General features: G+C 43.1%; 1 protein-coding gene across 1 annotated transcript in view; it reads right to left on the bottom strand.

Moving 5' to 3' along the window:
- Positions 1-13221, bottom strand: part of fsip1 (fibrous sheath interacting protein 1) — a 46001-nt gene that overhangs the window by 16414 nt on the left and 16366 nt on the right. The gene's annotated exons all lie outside the window — the stretch shown is intronic.

Genomic DNA, 13221 nt, shown 5'->3' with positions numbered 1-13221 from the left:
ATGTGCCATTTGAAGAAGTCCATATACCATCATTGTTGTGTTTTAACGATGAACAACAATCTTCTTTTTTACCGATTTCACAAGCACGTTATAAGACACGAGAAAGCCCAATACCTCGACTACAGCTCCAGTTCACATGGGGTCCAATATAAATCACACATTTTTGGCTTTGGTGCACTGGGTTTACAAAATTAAGACTGCATCCGGCAAACTTTGAAACTGGGTCAGAAGGAAATGGGAGAGTCCTGCAGTGGAGGGCCTTCCACAGACAGCTGATCGTTGAGAGGCCTCGAAGAAGGAATAGCTCTGCAGACTTAGTATGATGAACAGCAGCTGATGTAAAAGGTGCATTATTGTTGCAAATCCAAAAGGATACGTCAAATGTTCACATCCTAATGATGGAAAAACATGGCGAAGAGGACAACACTGTCGAACCTGACCAGTGAGTCATACTTCTTCCTCTAAAAATATACAGAGACTCTATAAAAGCAGCAACTATATTGAAAAGATGGTTGGGTCTGGGAGGATGCTAGCAGGGCTCTTTTGGAGTGTCAGCCCAGCGCCATGTGGTTGGAATCCCCATCACTCTTGGTTAGTCTGGATGCCAGGCAGGCATGCATGATCTGATAATGTGGAAATGATGGATATTTCATAAACTGTCCACATCTCAAAATCAACTTGCGTACAGCAAAAATAGTAGGTTATCGGAGACGGCGGCACCCAGCTAAAAGCTCTGATTTACTAAATCTATTATGACATGTTTATGATGGGATGTAAACTTAGTTAAACCGGGGTAGGGGTGAGTTTGGTTAACTGGAGCCAGGATGTTGGGAGGAAGCTGCCTAAATAAATGATTCAGTCCTTGTTAATAAGAAAAACAGACATGCCTACTCCACTAATGCCACATGTTGCATTTACACAGACTTTAGGCTTATCTTTCAACATTTAAATCTTGGCAATAAAAAGAAGATTTGTCCTTACTGCGTGTGGCCTCACCTACCAGTGCCCTCTGTCTTCCTTTTAGGGAAATAATGACAGCTTCTATCTGAAGACTCTTTCAAGTGGTCGTTATTCAAGCCCTTCAGTTAGGATTCCCTCATCCAGACTACAAAAGACAGGACCACATCGGGATCAGACTCCTGTCGTGCGCCAGAATGAAAAACGCGGCGTTCCAACCAGGAACATTTTAAAATTAAAGTCTAGCTTTACCACCGTCCTCACACCACTAAATGCACGTTTCTAAAAAGCCCAAATCTTTGGGAGAAACCGTTTATTTAATTTGGAAACGACAGCTGCCCTACTTTTAAAAACAATAGATGGCAAACTTTAAAATTGTCTTCAGGGCTAAGCAGTGATAAAGATATCACTGACCAATGTTTGAATGAATTTGGCATGTCACATATTTTCTTACTAAACCAATTCTCTGTGGCTAAATGAACACCCCGTGAGTTCTGGTGAGTGTGAGGGGAAAGTCCACATGCTCTTTGTATAAACCTCACTGATTTGACCCTAATTACAGCAAAGGAAGAGCGTGGTGAAGTTAGTTTTAGGTTGGAAATTCTACAGAGTCTTCATACTCAGTTTCACAGACTGTCAGCAGTCATTGGCTGGTTAGCTCACATCCGAGCACTCACTCTGGACCACAGGGCTTCACTTCGGGACCATCAATAAATTACTGTTTGAATGCCACAAAACCCATGTTATTTTCAAAACCTCCATGCTAAGCTGCTATGTATGTGGAATGATGCTAAAAGAATTACAATAAACTTTCTAAATGTTCAATACAATATCAATATAAAATAAAAGGTGGCCTAAAATATAGCCCAGGTTAGTCATGAAATGCCTCATTGATTTGGGTTCACTGTCACATGACATAGAGGCTATTGAAAAGATCAAGAACTAAAATAAAAACAGCAGAATCTTCGTAAAATATTTAAAAAGAAAACAATAAAATCCTTTATATTGGAGGCGCTTTCAGTTTGGACCAAAGAGGCAAAACTACCAATATTGCCATCCCTGCTGCCACAGCAAATAATACTTTGTTAGAAAAGTTTCATAACGACAAGCGGCCGAGATGGGTTTTCTCCGCAGGATGGCTGGCGTCTCCCTTAGGGATAAGGTGAGAAATACAGTCATCCGGGAGGGACTCGGAGTTGAACCGCTCCTCCTTCGTGTCGAAAGGAGCCAGGTGGTTCGGGCACCTAGTAAGGATTTCACCTGGGCACCTCCCTAGGGAGGTGTTCCAGGCATGTCCAGCTGGGAAGAGTCCAAGGGGTAGACATAGGACCAGGCGGAGGGATTATATCTCTTCGCTGGCCTGGGAGCGCCTTGGGATCCCCCAGTCAGAGCTGGTTGATGTCGCCAGGGAAAGGAAAGTTTGGGGCACTCTGCTGGAACTGCTACCCCCGCGACCCGACCACAGATAAGCGGGAGAAGATGGATGGATGGATATAAAAGTTTCATGCAAGGTTGATCTGCAGCACATATTGGTTCCAATGCTTGAAATGAAATGCCAAGATAAAACAGATGTGATATTCTTGGCAACCCTTTAATACTGCTATGTTCGTGTACTTGCTTTGACAACTGACAATTGAAAGCTGTATGAGCTCATAAGCGTTAACCTGATACAGGGTTCATTTTCTTTTTTCACTGAAGCTTATAAGTTATTATTTGCAGTACTTTTTCACAGTGTTCCTAAATATAAAAAGGATTAATCAGTAATAATAAATTAATGAAACACATTTAGATAAAGGCATTGTCACATTGTAGTAATGATTCACTTCTTGGAGCATACTAGGGAATAATGTTTCTTGGCCTTTACAGACTTCAGTGATTGTCCCAATAAATTGCAGTTTCTTGAGCTTCCTCTTGTTGAATGTGCGATACCTTTGACTCTGGATGAGGTTACACAGAGTGACTTCCAGCAGAGACCAAGGTTAAGCTTATCTGAACATCAGCAAAACGCTGGTAATTGGCTCTCCTCAGAGTTGCCACTTGATATGATGTTTAAGGCAATGATCCCATTACCTTCTATCTGTTTCACAAGAGGCCACAAAGTGGAGGCCACAAAGATCTAGACTTTGTTTTCTTCCAGATTGAAAAACTTGTCAAACATAATGACCTTTTTGAGACAAAACTACGCCATTCTAGTGATGAAATATTAAGTGTAAGCTTTAGACTTTGAGTTTGCATTAGTGCCACGAGTTGATGTAAAAGGCATCATTGTTGCTATTACACTGACTGCCAAGTACGCCATGAATGTTAAGAAAAATAGGAAAAGGTCATTCATTCGTGATATGACAACGCCCGAAGAGCTGTCCTTGTTTCACCTCAGGATCTGACTTACTTGCCCACAATAAGAAAACAGGAATGATTTGCCAATTGCTGTGAGCAAAGCCATCATTGGAAGACTGTTTAGATCAGATAAGTTTAATCAAGCATGCATTTGATTAAGTTGTTATTCACATCTTGTGATACATTCTTTGATTGGATTCTCTGCAGGAATACATGACAACCACTAAATAGAATGATCTTATTAAGTGGTTGTTTGGCACATCTGCAACGTTTGATTGTTGATTGATGATCTGCTGATTTCCAAAAGAATAAGGTTGAAGGGAAATGTTTTCTCTGCTCAATTATCAAATGATCATCTAACATGTGGTTGTATCTGTGGTGCGATTTGATAATTATAACAGCTGGATACTTTCAGGCAGATGTATTCTCAGATACATCAGGAAAACAAGACAAGTAAAGAAAACCAGCAATTAGGTAACTCTTATATAAGTGTTCTTCTGCAATGTGTCTGTGATGTTGTGAGGTACGCGTGTGACACATTCACATCACATTTGTTTGTTTCTGATAATCCAAGGCGTTATTCAATGCAGTAGTGTGTGTGGACACTGTAGGACACTGTACATCGCTGTCTCACGGAGAGATACCGCGGTGCAATATGTGCAATATATATGTATGCCGTTAATAACTGTGCAATAGACACATGCACAGACATTTTGGGGGGTGGGAGCTGAAGTGAGAAAAAGGGCACTTCCCATAATCATTTATAAAAAATGTTTAAAAAAAAAAAAAGTTAAATATAGATACACATCCCTGACTAACTGACCAATTTATTTTAATACCCTCACACTCACGCAATTGTTCAATACTCAACAGAATTCTACAAAATAATCAGTTAAAGCCCCTGTCACACTGTCCGGAAATTGACACACGATAAAGGAAATGTTCAAATTCGGCTCTGATCATAACAACATCGCGCCATTCGTGAGGGCATCTTAAGCCATCGGTGGAGTTTCTCAGGCTCCGGCAGCAACTTCGTGAGCGGCAACTTCGTAAGGCACTCGTGAGGGCATCTTGTCGAATCGTGTCATCTTCGTGTTATCATCGGTGCCATTGGGCATTCGCCCTCACGGAGCGTCCACACTACAGCTTCAAAAAAAGCTTGGAGCTGGGCGTGTCTGGAGCTTGGGGATTTTATTCAAGCAACACGAACAACAACCAATCACATGAATCTCCCGCCCCCGACATACAAAGCAAAAAACCCCGCGGATTTTATGGGAGCAATATATATATAAACTCCCCAAACAGGCGAAAACCTACCAGTTTCACCCACTGTCTCTGCCACCTCCCTCCATGCCTGGTTCCTCCGGTTTGTATCCCGGTAGGTGAAGAGGGTCTGGTCATACAAAACCGGGTGATTCGCTACGGCGATAGTTAGTTTCTCCTCCAACTTTTTTTTAAATATAGAAATGAACGGCGGGATATCTCTCCCAGCTTAGACGCGGTTTGATTGGCTACGGCTTGAGCTGTCAGATTTTCATAAACGGGATTTGATTGGCTGGCGCTGGCTACTCCGGCGTCTCCGGCATCAGAAGTTGAACATTGTTCAACTTCTGCGGAGACGGACCGCTCTGCTACCCACAATTCAGTTCGGCGAAAAAGCGAGGCAACGTGACGTCACCCCATTCAAAGTGAATGGGCAGATTGGAGTTGTCTACGCTTCCGATGCTGTCGACGCTGTAGTGTGGACGGGCCGTCACTCTGATCGGGGCGAATGCCCGATGGCACCGATGATAACAACATGCCCTCACGATGGCCTTACGAAGGGCAAAATTGACACACAAATTCAACACGAAAATTAACCTTTGCAAGGTCCTTCGGCAATTTTTTGGCATGCCAAAGATTTTCCCACCGCTCACGAAGTTGTTGAGAAACTCCGCCGGCGGTCATACGATGGCTTAAGATGCCCTCACGAATAGCCCGATGTTGCTACGATCAGAGCCGAATTTGAACATTTCCTTTATCGTGTGTCCATCTGGTTGTTTTATTGCACAACCAAATCATGTAAACATATTATGTAAATAACCCAATTTGTGTTCTGTGAAACTGAAAAGGATATAATATATTATTTTGAAGGAGAGTTGACAGGAAGTTGTTGTTGATATGGAAACAACATTACGGAGAAAACGTAATATTTTCTACATATAAAGACGGATAAAATAAAGAACAAAGTCTGAAGATATCAGTACAGTATCATAGTACTGTAACCAGGGGCGGTTCTAGGGGGGGCCAGGGGGGCCAGTGCCCCCTAACACTGACCTCTGACCCCCCTGTGGCCCCCCTAACAATGAAAAGTTGTTGTTTTTTTGTTTTTTTTAATGTATATTTTCTGGTACTCGGTTTGCCAAAAACCGCAGGATTTTGTTGCTGTAATGTGAGATTGTGCAGACACCCTTATGTAAAGTAGAGATGTAACTTGTTCATTGCCTTTATTTTTATATAAATATGGTGTTAGTGCAAACATTGCACTATAACTTAAGCTGAAGCTAACAGTAATAACTATAAGATCTATCTGAAATAAATAAGTGTACTGAAACAAATACCAATAACTGTATTTCATTGTTTTCTTATGCGCAATTACTTCATACTGTCTAGTTCTCTTTTTCGTCCTGCATTTATTGTGCCCCCCTCAGAAAATAACTGGCCCCCCAGTGGCCCCCCCAGTCAAATTGGTCTAGAACCACCACTGACTGTAACATCATTGTTTTTGTTACTTTCGTTGCAGTTGTATGTCTTAAATGTAATGTAAATGTTGCCTTCGTGTGTGGTTCGGGGCCATCTTCGTGCGAAATTCACAATTCCATATTCGTGTGTCCATCGGGTGTCAACTTCGGGACAGTGTGACAGGGGCTTTACACAGAGACAATGGCCTTCTTTAGTATTCACTAAGCACAAGAGCAGATAACAAACTAGTCAAAGTAATAGTTATTAAATGAGCAGCCACCAATCAAAATTATGAAGTTACTGTTTAAGGCAGGACATTACAGGCAAAAATATCGTTTTTTCATGTAGGCCTACTATACATTTTGTTATTTTGGTCTATTTTGCTTCCATGTTTTCTTTCACTCTAATGGAAAGAAAACTTCCAAAAAACATATATAAATGGTGTTCATTTTACTACCATGTCTGAATTCATCTAAGCTAATCTGCATTTAACACTAGTGGAGCCTCGCAGCGCCGGAACCGTGCCGCGCAACACTAATTGCGCCGCATAAGCACATAGGTGTGCCGCATTTGCGTCTCAGGTGAGGCCCCCTCCGCAAGGTGAGGCCCCACGCAGTCTGCGTGATCTTCCTGTAGGGAGGGACGGCCCTGGTGTCTCCCCTTAAGTACAGTACATTAGCCTGTATGCCCATGATAAATACCATAGCTAAACCTTGAGCTAACTTATCCATTTGCCTACCTAAATGAACTATATTTGTTTTTGTCTTCTGGCTAATTAGCTGTAAACTTGAGACACTGGCAGTTTAGTCATTTGTTCATCACCACTCACCTTCAGACAAGCCAAGAAAAGCCGGCATAACCTGGGACAGTAAAGTGGGAGGTGCTGCTACCTGTCTGTCTGTCTGAAGTGACTGCGGATGTCCACACCGCTGTGCGCGAGACGTGGAGGGAGGGAGGGAGGGTAGAGAGAGCATCGTAACTTCACAGTCTAATCTCCCGACCTGATATTTTTATTTTTGTATTCAATTAATATATGTTTGGAAACTGTGCGCAGTAGATATATATCCTTTTTTTCTTTTTTTAAAAGAAAAACTTTCTCTGGAGGAAGAAAAAGGGCAGGGGCTCAAGCCCACTTTGATGTCAAAGTCAACTTTATTCTCAAGAATTCTACATGTTGTACATCCAGAAATCTCGAAGTATCGTTTCTCGAGGTCCTACAGTGTGACATACAGTGGGGCAAAAAAGTATTTAGTCAGCCACCAATCGTGCAAGTTCTCCCACTTAAAAAGATGAGAGAGGCCTGTAATTTTCATCCTAGGTACACTTCAACTATGAGAGAGAGAATGAGGGGAAAGAATCCAGGAAATCATATTGTAGGATTTTTAATGAATTAATTGGTAAATTCCTTGGTAAAATAAGTATTTGGTCACCTACAAACAAACAAGATTTCTGGCTCTCACAGACCTGTAACTTCTTCTTTAAGAGCCTCCTCTGTCCTCCACTTGTTAACTGTATTAATGGCACCTGTTTGAACTCCTTATCAGTATAAAAGACACCTGTCGTGTCCACAACCTCAAACAGTCACACTCCAAACTCCACTATGGCCAAGACCAAAGAGCTGTCAAAGGACACCAGAAACAAAATTGTAGACCTGCACCAGGCTGGGAAGACTGAATCTGCAATAGGTAAGCAGCTTGGTGTGAAGAAATCAACTGTGGGAGCAATTATTAGAAAATGGAAGACATACAAGACCACTGATAATCTCCCTCGATCTGGGGCTCCACGCAAGATCTCACCCCGTGGGGTCAAAATGATCACAAGAACGGTGAGCAAAAATCCCAGAACCACACGGGGGGGACCTAGTCAATGACCTGCAGAGAACTGGGACCAAAGTAACAAAGGCTACCATCAGTAACACACTACGCCGCCAGGGACTCAAATCCTGCAGTGCCAGACGTGTCCCCCTGCTTAAGCCAGTACATGTCCAGGCCTGTCTGAAGTTTGCTAGAGAGCATTTAGATGATCCAGAAGAGGATTGGGAGAATGTCATATGGTCAGATGAAACCAAAATAGAACTTTTTGGTAAAAACTCAACTAGACGTGTTTGGAGGAGAAAGAATGCTGAGTTGCATCCAAAGAACACCATACCTACTGTGAAACATGGGGGTGGAAACATCATGCTTTGGGGCTGTTTGTCTGCAAAGGGACCAGGACGACTGATCCGTGTAAAGGAAAGAATGAATGGGGCCGTATCGTGAGATTTTGAGTGACAACCTCCTTCCATCAGCAAGGGCATTGAAGATGAAACGTGGCTGGGTCTTTCAGCATGACAATGATCCCAAACACACCGCCCGGGCAACGAAGGAGTGGCTTCGTAAGAAGCATTTCAAGGTCCTAGAGTGGCCTAGCTAGTCTCCAGATCTCAACCCCATAGAAAATCTTTGGAGGGAGTTGAAAGTCTGTGTTGCCCAGCGACAGCCCCAAAACATCACTGCTCTAGAGGAGATCTGCATGGAGGAATGGGCCAAAATACCAGCAACAGTGTGTGAAAACCTTGTGAAGACTTACAGAAAACGTTTGACCTCTGTCATTGCCAACAAAAGGTATATAACAAAGTATTGAGATGAACTTTTGTTATTGACCAAATACTTATTTTCCACCATAATTTGCAAATCAATTCTTTAAAAATCAGACAATGTAATTGTAATATCGGTCCGATATTAGGAATTATGACGTCATCCCGATAAACCCGATACCAGTATTAATAGCCCCGATAATATACAATATATTTTTTGGGTAAAAAAAAAGAAAAAAATACTGCGGTGTGGGTGGATTGGGATGAGGGGCGCTTGTTTTTCTCTTGGCTCCTCCCGTTTTGCCAGTACTGTGGTATTAGTGGTTTAGGAAGAGGGGAGTTCTTCACAAATCCAGCGCTCCCTAATACTTCGAACCTGATCAGTCACCTGAAACATCGCCATCGCTACGATGGTGTGTTAAAAGCGTGTGTGTGTGTGTGTGTGTGTGTGTGTGTGTGTGTGTGTGTGTGTGTGTGTGTGTGTGTGTGTGTGTGTGTGTGTGTGTGTGATGGATCGTGGAGCTATGTGCAACTCAAGGCATATGCTCGAACCGGAGCTGCCTGGACGCTGCAATCATGTGCTGACTTTTTGTACAATGTCCCACTGTCTGGCTTCCTGCATAAAGTCAAGTGCTCGGCGCAGTTGTGGCGAAATGTCGCTCCTCTGTTTTCATTTAAACAGCTCCTTATATCCGTTAGCGCAGCTAGCTAGCACCAGATGCTAACAACAACAATGCACGTAAGGTCTTTCTCTCGCTCGCTCGGGCCACACATACACACACCCTCCCGGTCCTCCAGATGGCCAGTCGGTGCCTGCCGGTGAGCGTGGAAGTGTGGTCTGCCACAAGCGGGCGGCAGGAGCGGGGCTGTCAGCATCAACTTGTAGATGGTATTTTAAACTCGATGCGCTCTGAAACTACGGGGCTGCCAAGGAAAAAAAATACACATGCGTTAAAATAATTAGTGGCGTAAAAAATGTGTTGTTATCGGTATCGGTCTTGAGAAGCAGGAAGTTATCGGTATCGGTTTAAAAAAAACAATATCGTGCATCCCTTAGTCTTAGTCTTACTGTAGTGTCAGTCTTATGGCGCGTTTCCACTACACGGCCTCGCTCGTTAGGACTGGCTCGCTCGTTAGGACTGGCTCACTTATGGCGCGTCTCCATTACAGTTTAGGAACTGGGGTAGTATCTATAATAACGCAGTGTAGGCGGAGCGATCGGCTTGTTGTTGTCCTTCACTACGCGATACTCATTCTTCATCTTTTTCACTTTTTCCCTACACTGCAAGACAGTCCTCGAGTAACCGCTTCCGCACATCAGTGGAGAGACCTCCTGAAATACTTAAATTCACTCGAGCCTACATCCATGACTCGAGCCGGTTTCTCAGACTTACTCGGCCTCCATCTAAGGAGATGGCGGGCAGACGTGGTGTGTTGGCAGCGGCTCTCTTTTACGCACTCTTAACACATTTTCTGGGAGCCAAACACTCACATGAACGGGACTGCTTAGCTTCGATAAGTAGTCATACATCACAAAAGCAGTTTGGACTTGGTCACCTCGTTTTGTTTACCACCTTTGTCCGCCCTGGCATGGGAATGCAGGGCCCAAACAAACAATTCACCAAAACGGATCAAAAAGGGGAACGACTCATCATTACTTTCTGTCTGCTGCTAGCCGGTGATGTTCATCAATGCCCTGGCCCAATGATCCACACTGAACTTGCGGCTAAACTACCAACTGACTCAGTTACAGCATGTAACTCGCCTATCTTACAGATACAAACTGCTGTCACAAACGCTGTACTTATAATGTCTGATTACCAGAGATGGGGTCGTTACTAAAAAAAAGTAATATATTACATATTACATATTACTTTAAAAAAAAAGTAATATATTACACTACTTCGTTACTCTCTACATAAAGTAATTCGTTACTTTACTCGTTACTTTACTCGTTACTTTACTCGCAGGGCCGGCCCGCCCCTCCCTGCAGGCAGATCACGCAGACTGCTAAAGTTTCCAATGTTCTCTTTAGTTCAGTTTCCATTGTCGCATAAGACTGATCCAGATAGCTCCTGAATGTTTTCCTATTTGACCATGGCTGTCCTCTGTCTCCTGCTATCTGTATATTTTGCGCAGTCTATCTCTGCTCACGCTGTTGCGTCGGCGTGTTCTCCTGCGTGTTGGCCATGTGTTGCACTGGAGCCAGACTGGAGCACACCGCAAAGACTTCAGCCGAGCACGTACGAACTGCGCATGCGTGAGTGGCAATAACTCTCCTTACCAGCAGGCGGCGGTAGTGTGTATTCGTCATTCAAAACAGGCAACAACCGGAAAACAGAGAAGAAGAACAGACTACGTGTGTGATATAAATAAACAACAGCTATGTGCGTTAGCTTCACCTTAGCATGTGTTCTTTGCAGGTGTTTGTTGAGGTTTGATTATGACTGATTTTAGAAAGTAACGAAGTAACGCGTGTCGGGGCAATGTTAGTAACTGTAGTGTGATTACTGAATTATAAAAGTAACGCGTTACTTTGTAACGCGTTACGCGTTACTTTGTAACGCGTTACACCCAACTCTGCTGATTACCCACCTAATTTCCATACCTGCTCCTCGGATGTCTCTGGGAGTATATCGACTGCAATCGCCACTCAACCGATATCACGGGCCGGGCCTGATCTGACTGGTGTGGAGGAAGAGGGAGAGCCGTGGCGCTGAAACGGTGTGCATCCTCGCTAACCCCCGAGGTCGCACGGCAACAACAACTCCATTACACGGATGACTCCCGAATCTCCACGCCACGGGCGATCGTTATCCAGCCCCCAGGTAGAGCACAACCAGTCGATCTCAAACCAACAAACTCCATTCTTCCTGTCAACACTCTCTGCGACGGTCCAGGTAAGCGTGGGCTAATCCAGAACTCACTCACAACAAGAGTTGGTGGCGCTCGACGGAAAGCCGCACGATTAAATCCAGCAATCCAAACACAACTTATTTCAGACAGTGAACAATGCCAGAGTGCTGTGGGACCATAATGCAAAACCCAGTGGTCTGCTGGGGGGTCACTTGAATATCCGCAGTCTTGTACCCAAAAGTGATCAGATAAAACATCTCTTAACAGACTCTAATTTGGACTATTTATGTTTGTTGAGACTTGGTTGAATAAAAACTCCCCATCCTCAGCCATACATATTCCTGGCTACAATGTTTTTAGGAAAGATAGAGCTGTGGGCAGGGGTGGGGGGTTACTGTTTTATATCAAAGACCACATATCATGTAATGAGTTTCAATGCTCTGCTGAGAATGAGCTTGAGCATATCTGTCTTAATGTTAGCCTGTCACCACAGATGTCTTTCATTTTCATTGGAGTGTAACGACCACCATCTGCAAAAGCAATTTTTTTTGACAAATTACAAAAAATGCTTAGAGAATGCAGTTCTGCCAAGGAAATAATATGAATGGGTGACTTCAATGTTAACTGGGAGGACAAAGCAAGTAATAAGGCACTAGAACGGGTATCTAATCAATTTGATCTCACACAATTAATTAATTAATTAATTAATTAATCTCATTCATGAATCTAAGGGAAATCATAAACAAATCTGGAACTGTCTGCAGAACCTAACAGGGAAAGGGCATACAAATAACAAAGCAGCTGGAGATCAATAACAATGGAACCTTATGTAAGGGGCCAGCAGAAATAGCGGCTATTTTTAATAACCATTTTATTAATTCTGTGAGGCTGACTATAAACAGTCCCCAAATTGGTCAAATACATTCATCACCTATTGATTGTACACAGCCAGTCTTCTCCCTGACAGAGACTTCTGAATCAAAAGTTAATTCTATAATTTCTTCTTTAAACAATTCCAAATCAAAAGACACTTTTGGACTGGATTTTCTGTTTCTAAAGAAACATGCTACTACCCTCACAGGGACAATTACTAAAATAATTAACTCCTCTTTTAGGGAGGGAAAATTCCCAAAAGACTGGAAGTTAGCCATTGTTGTGCCAGTCCACAAATCCGGGGACACAACTGATGCAAACAACTAGAGGCCCATTAGTATTTTACCTGTCATGTCTAAGATCTCTGAGAAATGTGTAGCTGAGCAATTGACTGGACATCTTAACAGTAGTCCTTTCACACTACACCCCATGCAATTCGGCTTCCGAGCCAATCATTCCACTGAGACCGCAAATTGTTTCCTTGTGGAAAATATTAAATCAAAAATGGACAAAGGAGGCATTGTTGGAGCAATCTTCTTAGATCTTAAGAACGCTTTTGATACAGTCAATCATCAAGTACTCATTCACAAAATGACCTATTTTAATTTCTCACCCAGTGCAATAGACTGGATGAGCTCCTATCTGTCAGACAGAGTTCAGTGTGTAAGGGTAAGTGGTGAGACATCACCACCCCTGAGGAATGAACTGGGTGTACCCCAGGGATCTATCCTGGGCCCAATTCTATTCAGCCTTTATAGAAATGACTTGCCATCAGTGTGCACTGGATGTGAGGTGCAAATGTACGCTGATGAAACTGTCATTTATGTCCATGCAAAAACCAAGGCCCAAGCTGCGGCCAAATTAAATGATGCAATGGTTCATTTAAATCAATGGCTTACTGA

This window comes from Pseudochaenichthys georgianus, chromosome 22 (genome assembly GCF_902827115.2).
Source record: "Pseudochaenichthys georgianus chromosome 22, fPseGeo1.2, whole genome shotgun sequence".
NCBI lineage: Eukaryota > Metazoa > Chordata > Actinopteri > Perciformes > Channichthyidae > Pseudochaenichthys > Pseudochaenichthys georgianus.
The sequence above is the reverse complement of the archived record's forward strand: the minus strand, read 5'-3'. Positions and strand labels throughout refer to the sequence as shown.